This window comes from Myotis daubentonii, chromosome 13 (assembly GCF_963259705.1).
Source record: "Myotis daubentonii chromosome 13, mMyoDau2.1, whole genome shotgun sequence".
NCBI lineage: Eukaryota > Metazoa > Chordata > Mammalia > Chiroptera > Vespertilionidae > Myotis > Myotis daubentonii.
Window position 1 is genome coordinate 8,730,948 of NC_081852.1, and position 14,191 is coordinate 8,745,138.

The following is a 14,191-nucleotide window of genomic DNA, read 5'->3' on the forward strand; positions in this document are numbered from 1 at the left end:
GGAGCCCTGTGTCATCCCATTCATTGTGAACATTAGCCCAGCATAAAGAGTAAGGGCTGGGAAGGTTTCCATGTTTTCAAATTTATGAAGAGATGAGTTAAAACCAGAAAAGACTAAAGAGAATAGCTTTAGGAAGAAGGACTTGGCATGGACAGGGATGGAATATGACACTGTCTCTTTTAACACACATCACACATACAGACACACACACACACACACAGACACACACACACACTGAAGCTTAAGGCAAAGGTGAGGGTGAAGGCCTGGCAGGTTCAACCAGTAAAGGAACAGCGAATCCTTTCTACATAAAGACAGTTATACTCACATAAACAGCAGAAGAAAGATCAGCCGGAGGAACCAGCTACTGGTGGTCCTTACCCAGGTGAGCCCCAAGCGCGAGTGGCCAGGTGACTGCAGCACAGGTGAGAGGAAACCCTTCTCTGAGGCTTTTCTGGTATGAGCTATGTCCTGAGGGGAGAGGCTGCAGACTTCCTCTTCATCAGAACTCGGGAGGAAACAGCACCCATTTGGCTCAGTGGACAGAGCGTCAGCCTGCAGACTGAAGGGTCCCGGATTCGATTCTGGTCAAGGGCATATATCCATTCACCCAGTGGGGGGTGTGCAGGAGGCAGCTGATCGATGTTTCTCTCTCATTGATGTTTCTAACTCTCTATTCCTCTCTCTTCCTCTATGTAAAAAATCAATAAAATATATTTTAAAAAAAAAAGAACTCGGGAAGAGATGAGAAACTGACTCCTGGCAGCCTCCCCAGGGAGGCAGGGAGTAGAAAGGAAGATGGCCCCCATTCCCTTGTTTTCTTTGAAGGTCACAGGCATTCAGCCAAGACTTGGGCCAGTCCTTACCTGAGTGAATACTAAATGGATGAATGCAAGATTGCCATGACCGTGATATACATACATGCACATATGCTTATATAGTATGCATGCATATATACATACACACATAAAACATTTTCATTGCATGGTGCAGTGTTCTTCGGCATGCATATGTGTGGATAGCATATGGTAGTCTCATGATAGAACATAGTATATGGTATTACTGGGCAGAGTACACAGTGGAGGAGGCATTCGGAGTCGCTCAGGCAGGTAGGAGCAGGCCCAGATGACCCTCAGCAGGCAGGCTGTGTTTGAAAACGAGAAGCAACTACATCCTCACATCTAGAAAACTGTTCTTAGAGCTGACATTTACACGAAGTGCAGGGAAAAGTACAGAGATACAGGATGGTTTGAAAACAATGGAAATGGGTAAGCTTATCTGTAAATGAATAATGGAAATGACTAGGCTACTCTGGCTTATCTAAAAACTGTACTTTCAGCCCTGGTCGCATAACTCAGTTGGTTAGAGTGTCATCCCCACATGCCAAGGTAGCAGGTTTGATCCCCTGTCTAGGCACATACAAGAATCAACCAATGAGTGCATCCATAACTGGAACAACAAGTCCATGTTTCCCTCTGTAAAAAAAAAAAAAAAAGCAACACAAAAAAATCTACACATTCTCTACCACCATGAATAATGCCACAATGAACATAGGGGCACATTATCTTTACAAATAAATGTATTCAAAGTTTTTTGGTAGCTACCCAGAAGAGGAATTGCTGGGTCATATGGTAACTTTATTTTTAACTTTTTGAGGACACTCCATCGTGGCTGTACCAGCCTACATTGCCACCAGCAGTGGATGAGGGTTCCTTTTTCTCCACATCCTTCCGAACACTTGTTAGTCCTGTGGTCATTCTAACAGGTGTGTGGTGGTGTCTTATTTTAGTTTCATTGCAGTGTTATTCACAATGATGAGACATGGAAACAACCAAAGTGTCTTGCGATAGAGGACAGGATAGAGAAGAGGTGATACAGATACACAATGGAATACTACTCAGCCATAAGAAAGGATGAAATAGCACCATTTGTGACAACATGGGTGAATCTTGAAATATCATGTACATGAAATAAGTCAGATGAAAAAATTCAAGAACATATGATTTCTCTCATACGTGTAATATAAAACTGAAAGCAACAAATGAACGAATGAGACAATCCAAACTCATAGACACAGACAACAGTATGGTGGTTACAAGAGTGAAAGGGGGTGGGTGAGGTAGTGAAGGGTAAAGGGGGTCAAATACATGGTGACTGAAGGAGATTTGACTTTGGGCCATAAACACACAATACAATACACAGATGATGTATTATAGAATTATGCACTTGAACCTATGTAATTTTATTAACCAGTGTCACCCCAATAAATAAATTTTATAAAAATTTTTTAAGAGAAATTGCATTTTTGCTTTTGAAAGGGTCATTAAAAATAATTACAGTGAGAGCAGTGGGGCAAAAAAGCCAGCAGGGGGCCATTAGGCCTAGTGTCAAACCCTCAAGATAAAACGATTTCCCATAGAACAAAAATGGGCAGGAAGTGACTCTGTAAATGGAGGGAAGGAGTAAGAGATATCAAAGGACACCTCTCTGAGTTTTCCATTTCTAGAACTAGGATTAAAAATTGTTCCCTGCTGATGTCACAGGTTGCTGTGGAGAACAAGTGAGAGAGTGAGATGATTAAGTTACCCTGCCCTGCACCACCTGTCCTCATACCAGGCAGATGAGGTGACTGAGTGGGAGGGGACTGAAGGACCCAGAGCGTGGGACAGGCCTGGCAAGAGCACTTGATGAACCAGCGGGCCCTGAGACCATGGGATGTGCCGTTGAAATGATATTACTAGGTGTACCAGTTAATAATGTAGATTTTGTAATCAAAGAAAACACGATAATTTCAAGAGAAACATCAAAAGTGCTTTATTCAAAGTAATGTCCATTGCTAGCTACACATTTCCCCCATCTTTCAGGTAATTTGTGGATACCGTCCCAATAGAACTTTTCTTGTTTTGAAGCAAACCATTCAGAGACCCAATTTTCCACTTCTTTGTATATTTTGAAGTGCTGCTCAGAAAGTGCATGTGTCATCAATCAGAACAAGTGGTAACCTGAAGGAGCAAGGTCTGGTGAATACAGCGGGTGGATTAATACTTCCCAGGCAAGATCTTTTAATGTGTCTTTAACTGGTTTTGAAGTGTGTGATGGTGCGTTATCATGAAGCAAAATTACTTTGCCATGTCTTCTGGCATATTCTGGTCATTTTATGATCAAAGCATGGTTCAATTTGATTATTTGTTGTTGGTAGTGATCAGTATATTAACAGTTTCATCTGGTTTTAGAAGCTCATAATACACCACACCTTCCTGATCGCACCAAACACAGAGTATTGTCTTCTTTCTGAAGCGATTTGGCCTTGCAGTCGATATTGATAGTTGACCTGGATCAACCCATGATTTTGTGCATTTGGGATTCTCAAAATAAATCCACTTTTCATCGCCAGTCACAATTCGTTGCAAAAAAGACTTTCTTTCGTGCCGTTGAACCGACATTTTACTGATGACTTTTCGGTTTTCCATTTGTCTTTCGTTCAGTTGATGTGGCACACATTTTCCTTCCTTTAAAATCTTTCCCAGTGCTTGTAAATGATTGGAAATTGTTTGCTGAGCAACGTTTAATCTTTCTGCAAGTTGTTTTTGAGTTTGACACACATCTTCATCCAATAATGCTTGTAATTAATTGTTGGTCTTCAAACTTTTTCGGTTGAAACTTTTTCTTTATCTTTCACATAGAAATCATCACTTTTAAAGCATTTAAACCAGTGTCCACAAGTACCTTGAGATGGAGCATGTTCACCATAAGCTTCCCAAAGTATACAATAACTTTTTCTTCAAAATAAAGTAATGAATTAAAACTTCCAGCAAATGCTCTTGTTTTGTTTTGGCACGAAATTCGACATTTTTATGTTTAAAAATATCTATGATGTTAACACCTTCAGCAAATTTGACATATGAAGTTTTGAAGCTTGCTGTCAATACAACAAAATAGCATACATATAAAATCGCATATATATCAACATATGTGTAACTCCATCTATTGAAAAAAATCCGCATTATTAACCAGTACATCTAGTAAAAAAACTATAAAAAATAGTCTGATTCAAGAGTTTGAAAGCTTTTCTTACTTGGGTAATTCTTTTTAATACTCAAATTATATTCAGTTTCATCAATTCACAAAGAGCTCAGACTCTAGTCAGCAGTGGGAACTTGTATATGTGTTTTACTTCCTTAAAACGTTTTTAAAACGTTTTTTTCAAATGCAAAATGTGCTTAATGACACAGTCTTTGCCAAGTTGTGTGAAATAAATGAGAATGCACTTAAATGCTTGGTACGGTGTTTACCACTGAGCAGACCATAAATAGAGCTATTAGAAGTACTATTATTATTAAGGTTACTATTTTTTTTTAAATTCACCACTTTTTTCTTTTTTTATTGTTGAAAGTAATACAAATAGTAGTACATATGTCTCCTTTTTTTTTCCCAGTTGACCTTCTCCCAGCCTCCCCTACCCCTTGGCACATGCCCTCACCCCTCTCCCAGTGTCTTTTGTCCATTGGTTATGCCCATATGCATGCATACAAGTCCTTCGGTTGATCTCTTACCTCCCCCACTCCCAGCCCTCCCCGGCTTTCCCGCTGTCATTTGACAGTCTGTTCGATGCTGCTCTGCCTCTGTATCTATTTTTGTTCATCAGTTTATAATGTTCTTTATTATCCATAAATGAGTGAGATCATGTGGTATTTTTCTTTCACTGACTGGCTTATTTCACTTAGCATAAGGCTCTCCAGTTCCATCCATGCTGTTGCAAATGGTAAGAGTTCCTTCTTTTTTTTTTTTTTTTTTTTTAGCAGCATAGTATTCCATTCTCCACACAAAGGTTACTATTTTTTATATGATGGCCCCAGTAAAGATGGTAACTGGTGTGTGGGATCTCCATGGGATGAACTGAATAATTTTGATGCTATAAATAATACATGTGTAGTAGTTTCTCTTTATCAGAGTGTGTCCTCACTCATTCCCTCCATCAATCCCTCCTGTCAAGCTCAGGCAGGTAAATGGCTCCAATTTCACTGTCACAGACGCTGAGCCTCAGAAGGTGTCAGTGCTGTGCCGTTGGCTTGTCGCCAGGAAAGGGGACATTCTGTTCCTTGGTCTCATGACTATTCTGTGCATGTAAATGCGCTGTCTTTTGATGCTTCACTGAATCCTTCACCATTAAAAAACTTTTCTTTTTTTTTTTTAGTTTATGAGGAAGAAAATTTGCTGCTAATTTTGTTTTGTTTTTTCTTTTTATCATAGAATGTCAGAGTTGAGGCTAACTCTCCAAACCCTTTAACACGTCAGGCTGAAAACAGGTTTCACCAACAAGGGGAGGTTCAAAGTCACACAGCTAGTAAAATTGATAGCAGAATCCAGATGGTTCATATCTCAGGAAAATGCCCCTTTTCATGTATCTGTAGGCTCTCAAACAGGCCCACTGATTTGTGAGTGTGTTTGCAGAAGCAAATGCGCAGGGGCCTCCTCAGTGTGCATACCAGTTCATCTAGCATTCTGGAGGGAGTGGGCACTTGCCGTGCTGGAATATACTCACAGGCACAGGCAAGCTCTTGTGATGAAACACGCTCTACAGTCAGAGTTCCTGCAGCCATTCAGACTCCCAATCTCATTAAAAGGTGCAGCAGGAATTTTCTGCAGGCTCCTGCCAAATTGGCACAGGACTAGAGGAGCTGGTCTCATACAGATGCCTCAGTCTCTAGATGTTGCTCCTCGGGGAGCTGAGAGCATATTGGGGAGGTGAGAACTTTACTCCAGTCGTCTGAAGCAAATGGTGGCAACAACCAGCCATCAACAGAACTCAGCAGGCTCCTGAGAAATGAAATATTTCCAGTTCACCAATCTAAATAACTGGCCATGGCTGGGCAGACTGTATAAACAACTACTACAGCCTCACTCCTCCATGAAATAGTCACCTGTTGTCTGCTGCCAGGCCCAATAAAGCACCTCATTGGCTGAGTCATCGAAACGTTTCCTCTGACAGCAGCAGCTTTCAGCTCCAGCTGCACGGCCAAGTGACATAACAAACATACCCTGGCCCTGGGCTGGGATATGAGCGATTGCTTTACCAGCAGATTAAAACATATGCCCTGCTGTTGGGGATGAAGTGCCAATAGTCCTTGGAAACACATTGAAGAGAACAATGGTTCTGAAACCTGTGGATGGATTCTGTTGAAAAGACTCAGTGTTTCAAAGCCATGACATAAGCCTTTCTTCTCCCCTCAGTGCTGCTCCGTCCATATGCGTGTACATGCAGGCACATGCCATCTTATCTTTCAATCGTGTGCTAGAGATCGGGTTAAATCCCATAGGATCTGTCCCACAGATGATTTTGCGGCCTGCCTGGTGCCTCCTTTTCTCTTGGGGCTCCCACACTAAAAATAAGTCTGTTATTTATAAACTATAAATTACCAAAGTTTATATGACATTTTCCAGATTCCCTCAGAAATGTCTCTATACAAGTTTGACAGATTTCCAAATCCATCCTCTGTGGATGTGGCACACCTACATTTCAGTACAATTAAACCTTTTATGTATCTGAACTGTGTAGAGTGGGTCAAGTACAAACTCTTGTAGTTAGCATGACTAGGACTGACCAGCTGGTTAGTCAGGACACATTGGTAACACATAAAGATTCCAGATATTAACCTTAACCATTTATTTCAACTTCAAACACATGAACGGGATCAAGTTGTATCTTATCACCTTTCTTACGTAAACCATATCTACAATTATTTGCAGATATTTAAGTAGAACTTTTGAAAGAAATTTAAGTACAGAATTTTGCTCCTTTTTTAACAAAAAAATGTTAGTACTTTACAATTGTTTCTTTCATTTCCAATTTGAGAACAATTTTTTATGAGTTTATGAGGGTCCTTAAAAATATCCAGTTAATTTTATTATATTCAGTAGTTCTTTCTTAATACTGGTATATCAGTTGCATATTGGATTATAGTATACTAAAAAATATAAGTGATCTAACCATTTTAGAAAGTGCAGAAATTTGTGTTTAGGCTAAAGAATAGTTTTGTTAGTTTCAAGCTTTCTGTACAGCAACATATGTCAGTCATTGTATTTAAAGACAGAATGAGATGCATTGGCGAATTCAGCACGTTGAGTTAACAAAGAATAAGATAGTTTCTGTTGTGCTATTTCTTGTTGGTTTTTTGTTTATATGACATTTTCCAAATTGTTTTTTATGTATTTTGTTTGTTTGTTTGTAAAGAAAGTGGATGGGCTGTTTTCTCCTCTGTACCTTATTAAAAAAATAACAGACTTTATTTTTTAGAGTAGTTTTACACTCATGCAATATTGAGCAGAAAGTAGAGTTCTTCCATAAGTCTCCCTACACACGTGTGTGCGTGCACACATACTCACACACACACACATACACCAGCTTTTCTCACCATCAATATCCACCACAGAGTGATACATTTATCATAACTGAGGAACAAACATTGACACATCATTTTCAACTTAAAGTCCATAGCTTAAGTTGAGGTTTACTCTTGATATTGTATGCTTTGTGTTTTGACAAATGTATAAAAATAAGGTTTCATTGTCTTAAAATCCATTATGTAATGGGAGACTAGCAACATTCTTTTCAGAAGTGATAGATCCAGTAGACAGAAAAATCTGTAAAGATATGTGTGGTGTGTGCCATTGAGTTGGCTCTGACTCCTGATGACCCTGGAATGAGTAATGCTGAGCTGTCTTGAACAGCCCTGCTCTGTTCATGTAGAATAACGTCTATGGCTTATTTTTTTAGAGTCAGTTCATCTTGCATTTGGTCTTCCTCTTTTTCTACTGCCTTCAATTCTTCCTAGTATTATTGTCCTTCCCCCCTGCCCGCCCTCTCCAAAACCAAAAAGAAACTGCCTTCTTATGATGCACCTGATGAAGGACAAATTCAGTTCTGTCATTTTTGTCTTCAGCAGTGTTTCAGGCTTCTCTATAAGTACTTTGTTTAGTGAGGATATAGTTTGTTGGAAATCAGTATTAATGAACTTGATCTACTTGTCATTTATAGAACCCATTTAGAAACATCAGAACACATAATCTCCTTGAGCCAACAGAAAACATTCACCAAGATAGGTCACAGTCTGAGCCATAAAACACACCTTAAAATGTTTAAAAAATAGAAACCATACAAAGCATGTACTGAGGCCACAATGGGTTTAACCTGGAAATCAATAGCAGAATGATAGCTGAAAATCCCAGGATACTTGGAAATTAAGGAATACATTTCTAGATAACACACGAGTGAAAGAAAAAGTATCAAAAGAAATTTAAAAATATTTTAAACTAAATAAAAGTGAAAAAACAACTTATCAAAATGTATTGGATGCAGCTAAAGCAGTGTTTACAGGGAAATTTATAGTATTAAAAGCATATATTAGAAAAAAAGATCTAAAATTAATAACCTAAGCATTATCTTCAAAAATTAGAGAAAGAAGATCAACTAGAATTTTAAATAAACAAAAGAAAGAAAATAAAATTTAGAGCAGAAATCAATGAAATTGAAAACAGGAAAGCAATAGTGATAATCACAAAACTGAATGCTGGTTTTCAAAAGGTGAAGAAAATTTAAAAAATCTCTAGGCAGGCTAACAAAGATGAAAAAAGTTTCAAATTGCCAGTATTAGAAATAAAAAAAAGAACATTTCATCCCATAGACATAAAAGGATAATAAAAAAATACTCTGCCTACAAATTTAATAATTTTAATGAGGCGGGGAGAGGAGAGACAAGGCACGGGAGGTTGGCTGCCTGCCCCAAGAAGGGAGCTGGCCCTTGGCCCCCCTGGGAAAGGGGCCGTCTGCCACCACCCACCCCTGGTTCCCCGTCTCAGTCTGGGGCCTGAAGGCCCTGGCAGGGTTGGGAGAGGAGGCGACAGTCACCGGGCCGGGTGAGGAAGGAAAGGACACCAGCGGCCCACCACCATGCAGTTCCTTGCCTCCACCGCCCCCTCCTTCCCTCACCACCGTGCCATGGGCAGGCAGTGGGCTGATTGGGGCCTGCTTGCTGGGGGGAGAGATAGGGTGTGGGAGGTTGGCCATGGGCCCCAAGAAAGGAGCTGGCCATTACCCCCCTTGGGGAAGGGGCCACATCTGCCACTACCCACCCCCAGCTCCCTGTCCCAGCCTGGGGCCAAAGGCCCTGAGCGGGGTCCGAAGAGGAGGCGACAGTTGCCGGGCTGGGTACGAAAGGAAAGAACGCCGGATGCTGATGCCACCAGCCCGCCACAGGAGATTGGCTGTGGGAGTGCACTGACCACCGGGGGACAGCTCCTGCATTGTATGTCTGCCCCTCAGTGGTCAGTGCGCGTCATAGCGACTGGTTGACCGGTCGTTCCCATCATTTGGTTGTAACAATCGCTTAGGCTTTTGTATATATAGACTAGAGGCCTGGTGCACAAAATTCATGCACCTCTGGTGTCCTGCCCCCTGGCCCCCCCTAATATTCATGTGTTTTTGTATATGTGTATATGTATGCATATTTTTATATTGTTAATCCTCATCTGAGGACATTTTTCATTGATTTTTAGAGTAGAAGGGAAGGTGAGAGACAGAGAGCAAAACATGGATGTGAGAAAGACACATCAATTGGTTGCCTCCTGTACATGCTCTGACTGGATTGGGCTGAAACAGTGCCACTGACAGGGAGACTGCTGGTGGCCTGCTGGGGCTCAGGTGTTGAGCGTATGGTGATTTTCTGTTTCTGCAACCACTTCTGGTAGAGGTCCCGCTGTAGGAGCTGCTGATATTGTGACCACTTTCTGTCTTGATCTTCTTCTTGTCCTCCTGTCCTGACTGTCCCACAAATTGCTTCTTCTTCAGGTCCCACTTGAGCTGCTGCTAACCCCTGGTCAGGCTGTGGGCCTCATCCCCCATCAGGTCCAGGACAGCGCCAGCCACCTGCTGCTCAAAGGTGCCCTATCCCCACCAAAGCTCAAGCTCTGTTCGCTGTTGAAGCCCTTGGGCCAATAGTGGACATAGAAATCCTGGTCCAGTGGCCAGGCCTCCTCCTTCTACCTCTTGGCTCCCCACTCAGGTCCTGGTTGCTGCCACTGTTTCTGTCCCATGACCTCCGTGAAGACGTCCTCCACGCTCTCTCCCTCCTCCTCCTCCTCTTTTTTCTCCTCCTCCTCCTCCTCCTCTTTCCCAGGCTGCTCTGCCTGCCACGTTGGGCAGCTTTGGGCTGGGCCAGCCAGACCCTCCTGCTGCTCCTGCCGGCCCTGCTGGAACCTGGCGATGGCCTTGCCGTCCTTCTGCCATTTGGCCCGCATCACCAGGTTGCTCAGGTCCCGGCTGGAGGTGTTGATCTCAAAGATGGTCACTTGTGAGCAGTACTGCTTGATGCTGTCCACCAACCTCAACTGCTGCAGCTCCTCCTCCTCAAAGCATGAGCTGAAGAGGGGGTGCAGGGCCAGCCCCATGAGGTCCAGCTCCTTGGCCCGCTTTATGGACTCTGGCGAGGGCACCAGCTGTGATTGCACGTACCGCTGCTGGGCATTGTAGGCCATGTTGCCCAGGTCCCACAGCTCCAGCAGCTCCTCCAGGGTGTTCTTCAGGTTCCAGCCCTTGTCATCCATCACACTCTGTGGCACCCGGCCCAGCACGCCATCCATGACCGCACCTGAGGGGTCTTCCTGGGTGTGGGCAAAGGTGAGGGCACAGCCCAGAAACTGGTGCAGGTCCAGCAGGTAGGGGACCTCATCTGGGGCCACCAAGGAGTAGGCTGTGCCACTTCGGCCAGCCCGGGCCACATGACCCACGCGGTGCAGGAAGAGCTTGCTCTTGGCCAGGAAGCTGAAGTTGATGATGTTGCCCAGCAGTGGGATGTCCAGGTCCCGGGCTGCCAGGTCAGTCACGATGAAGGTGGAGCACTTGCCATGGGTGAACTTGGCCAGGTTGATCTGGTGGGCCATCTGGTCCAGGGTGCTGTAGATATGAGTGCAGATCACCTGCTGGAGCTGCCTTGGCTCTGCGGAGACCAAGCAGCTGGGGGAGGCAGACGCTCAATGCCTGAGCCTGGGATGGGGGTTGGGGCAATCAGGGGCGGGGCCGGCTAAGGGAGGAGCCAATAGGGGCTGGATGGGACAGTTGGCCACTGCAGTGCGCATCATAGCCAGCAGTCATTCTGCTGTTTGGTCAATTTGCATATTAGCCTTTTATTATATAGGATAGCCATTCTGACAGTTGTGAGATGATATAGCATTATGGTTTTAATTTGTATTTCTCTGACAATTAGTGATGTGGTGCATATTTTCATATGTCTATTAGCCATCTGTATGCCCTCTTTAGTAAAGTATCTATTCAGACCCTTTGCCCATATTTAATTGAATTGTTTGAACTTTTTGGTGTTGAGATATATGAGTTCTTTAAAAATTTTGGATGTTACCCCCTTATCAGATGTATCATTGATGAATATATTTTTTCCATTCAGTGCATTGTCTTTTCATTTTGTTTATGGTTTCTTTTGCTGTGGAAAAATCTTTTTAGTTTGATGTAATTCCATTTATTTATTTTTGCTTCTGTTTCCCCTTGCCTGAGGAGATACATCAGAAAAAAATTACTAAGAGGAACATCAGAGATTTTACTGCTTATGTTTTCTTCTAGGAATTTTATGGTTTTCAGTCTTATATTCAAGTTTTTAATCAATTTTGAGTTTATTCTTGTGTATGTTGTAAGAAGGTGGTCTAGTTCCATTTTTTGTATATATCTGTTCTATTTTCCTAACACTCTTGGATCCCATTGTATGTTCTTGCCTCCTTTGTCAAATATTAACTGACCATATAGGTGTGGGTTTACTTCTGGGTTCTCTAGTCTGTTTCATTGACCTATATGTTTGTTTTTAAGCCAGTGCCACGCTGTTTTGATTACTTTATCCTAATAATAGAGTTTGATATCAGGTTGTGTGATTCCTCCAACTTTGTTCTTTAAATTTTATGTTATGTTTAAGTGTTAGATAACTTATTCTGAACAAGGATTGCAATTTCATGCTTCTGTCTATTAGTAATTTTGCTCATAGTTTTGTATCGTTTTGGTTTTTGTTTGTTTCAGGTAGAACACTCTTCAGTATTTCCTGTAATGCAGCTCTTATGCTGGTAAATCTCTCAACTCTGTATGCCTGGAAAATTCTTTATTTCGAATTTATACCTAAAGTATAACTTTGCTGGTTATATTATTCTTGGCTGGTGATTCCTCTCTTTCAATAATTTAAATATTTGATTTCATTTTCTCATAGCTGTAGGGTTTCTGCTGAAAAAAAAATTTAATGGACTTTCCTTTATATGTTACTCTTTTTTGCCCTGGATGTCTTGAGAATTCTTTCTTTATTGTTAATTTTTGGCAATTTTAATTTAATGTCCCTGAGAGAAGGCAGTTTTGGATTGAAATAATTAGGTGTCTTGTTAATGATGAGGGAAAGTAAGACATTTTTGGAGGGGAGACCAGCAGCCCGACTCTGTACCTAGTTACTCAGTGTCCCTAATGCACATTCCTGTTAGCCTATAGTCTAGGCCAGTGATGGCGAACCTTTTGAGCTCGGCGTGTCAGCATTTTGAAAAACCCTAACTTTGGTGCCGTGTCACATATAGAAATTTTTTGATATTTGCAACCACAGTAAAACAAAGACTTATATTTTTGATATTTATTGTATATATTTAAATGTCATTTAACAAAGAAAAATCAACCAAAAAAAATGAGTTTGCCATCACTGGCACTGCCCCTTCCTTAATTAACTGGCCTTGCAAGACCTGTTTACCTAAATACTCCCATTTTACAGAGGCCATAAACTATGAACCATACACAACCCCTAGAGGGGGTTATCAGTGCTAGCACCAGGCCTTTAGGTGTGGTCTCATGGCCCCCATCCCAACACACAGGGTTTTTTGCAAAGCCCACAAAAGGTCCGCAAGTCTGATCCTTATTTGGGGGACAAAGAAACCAAAGGGTATAAAGAGAAAGCTTCCTCCATATTGGTTTTCTCAGGATTTGGAAGCAGGTTCCCCTGAGTCACGGTACTAGCACGTCTGAAAATAAATGTTTTTTTCCTGTTTCTCTGAGTACTCCTGTGTGTATTTTCCAGCCGCCTGGTAAATTCTGTAACATTAACTTCTTGTATTTGAGGGTGTAGTTCTTTTCACAGGTTTGGGAAGTTTTTTATTAATTATTGTTTTGAATAGTCTCTCTGTTTCTTTCTCCCTTTCTTTTCCTTCTGGTATAGCAATTATTCTTGTACTGCTTTTTCTAATGGAGGCAGTTAGTTTTTGTAAAGTTCTTTCCATTTTTTTTTAACTCTTAATTCTCTCTTCCACCTGAGTCTTTTCCATATTTCTGTCTTCTATGTCACTAATTCTTTGCTCCATCTGGCCTATTTTATTTCCTAAGCTAGCTATTTCATTCTTTTTCTCTTTTGTTGAATTCTTTAACTTCAGAATTTCTGCCCGGTTATATTTTATAGTTTCAATATCTTTAGTTCAGTTCTCTTTTTATTCATTGATTTTATTTCTGAATTTGTTGGATTGCCTTTCTGAGTTTTCTTGTATCTGGTTGATTTTTTTTTGGAATTGCAATCTTGAATTTGCTGTCACTTAGATAACATTATCATGTCTTTATGTTTATTTCTCAGAGATTTATTTCATTTCTCAATTTCCTTGTTATCTGGTTATTCATTGTGTTTGATAGGTTATTTCTCTGGATATTGTTTTGTTTTGCTTTTTTCTTTTCAGCCCTTTTACCATCTGCTGAGTAAGGATTTCACTGCCCGGTGGGCCACAGGAAGATGGGGTGGGCAGATTCCCCATCTGCAGAATACTTTGTTTAACGCAGGTGGGTTTTGGAGTGCTGCATTTTTTTTTGCATTGTTTCTCTGCCCTTAACCATGGGCTCAGCCTTAATATGTGCCAGCCACCCAGGCCCAGCTGTCTTGCTCCTCTGGTCTGGTCTGCCTAATGCGTTCTGTACCCCAGCCCTTCACTGCTATCATATCTCTTAGGGCCATGTTGAACCCAGGCCCACACAGTTTCTGCCTCTGTCCTTCTCCCTCCATACCCATTCTCTGCTATTTTCTCAGAAACACCCACCTTTCCAGTGCTCCTGTGAGATGTCTCAGACTGGTGTATTTAACAAGGAATACTTTATTGAATTGTAGCTGTCTAACTTGTAACTGCAAGGGGAGAG

The 14,191-nt window shown here is 41.6% G+C and overlaps 1 pseudogene; it reads right to left on the reverse strand.

The window, feature by feature from the left end:
• Positions 1 to 6,655: 6,655 nt before the first annotated feature.
• LOC132214635 (ATP-dependent RNA helicase DDX54-like) overlaps positions 6,656 to 14,191 on the reverse strand; it is a 61,731-nt pseudogene continuing 54,195 nt past the window's right edge.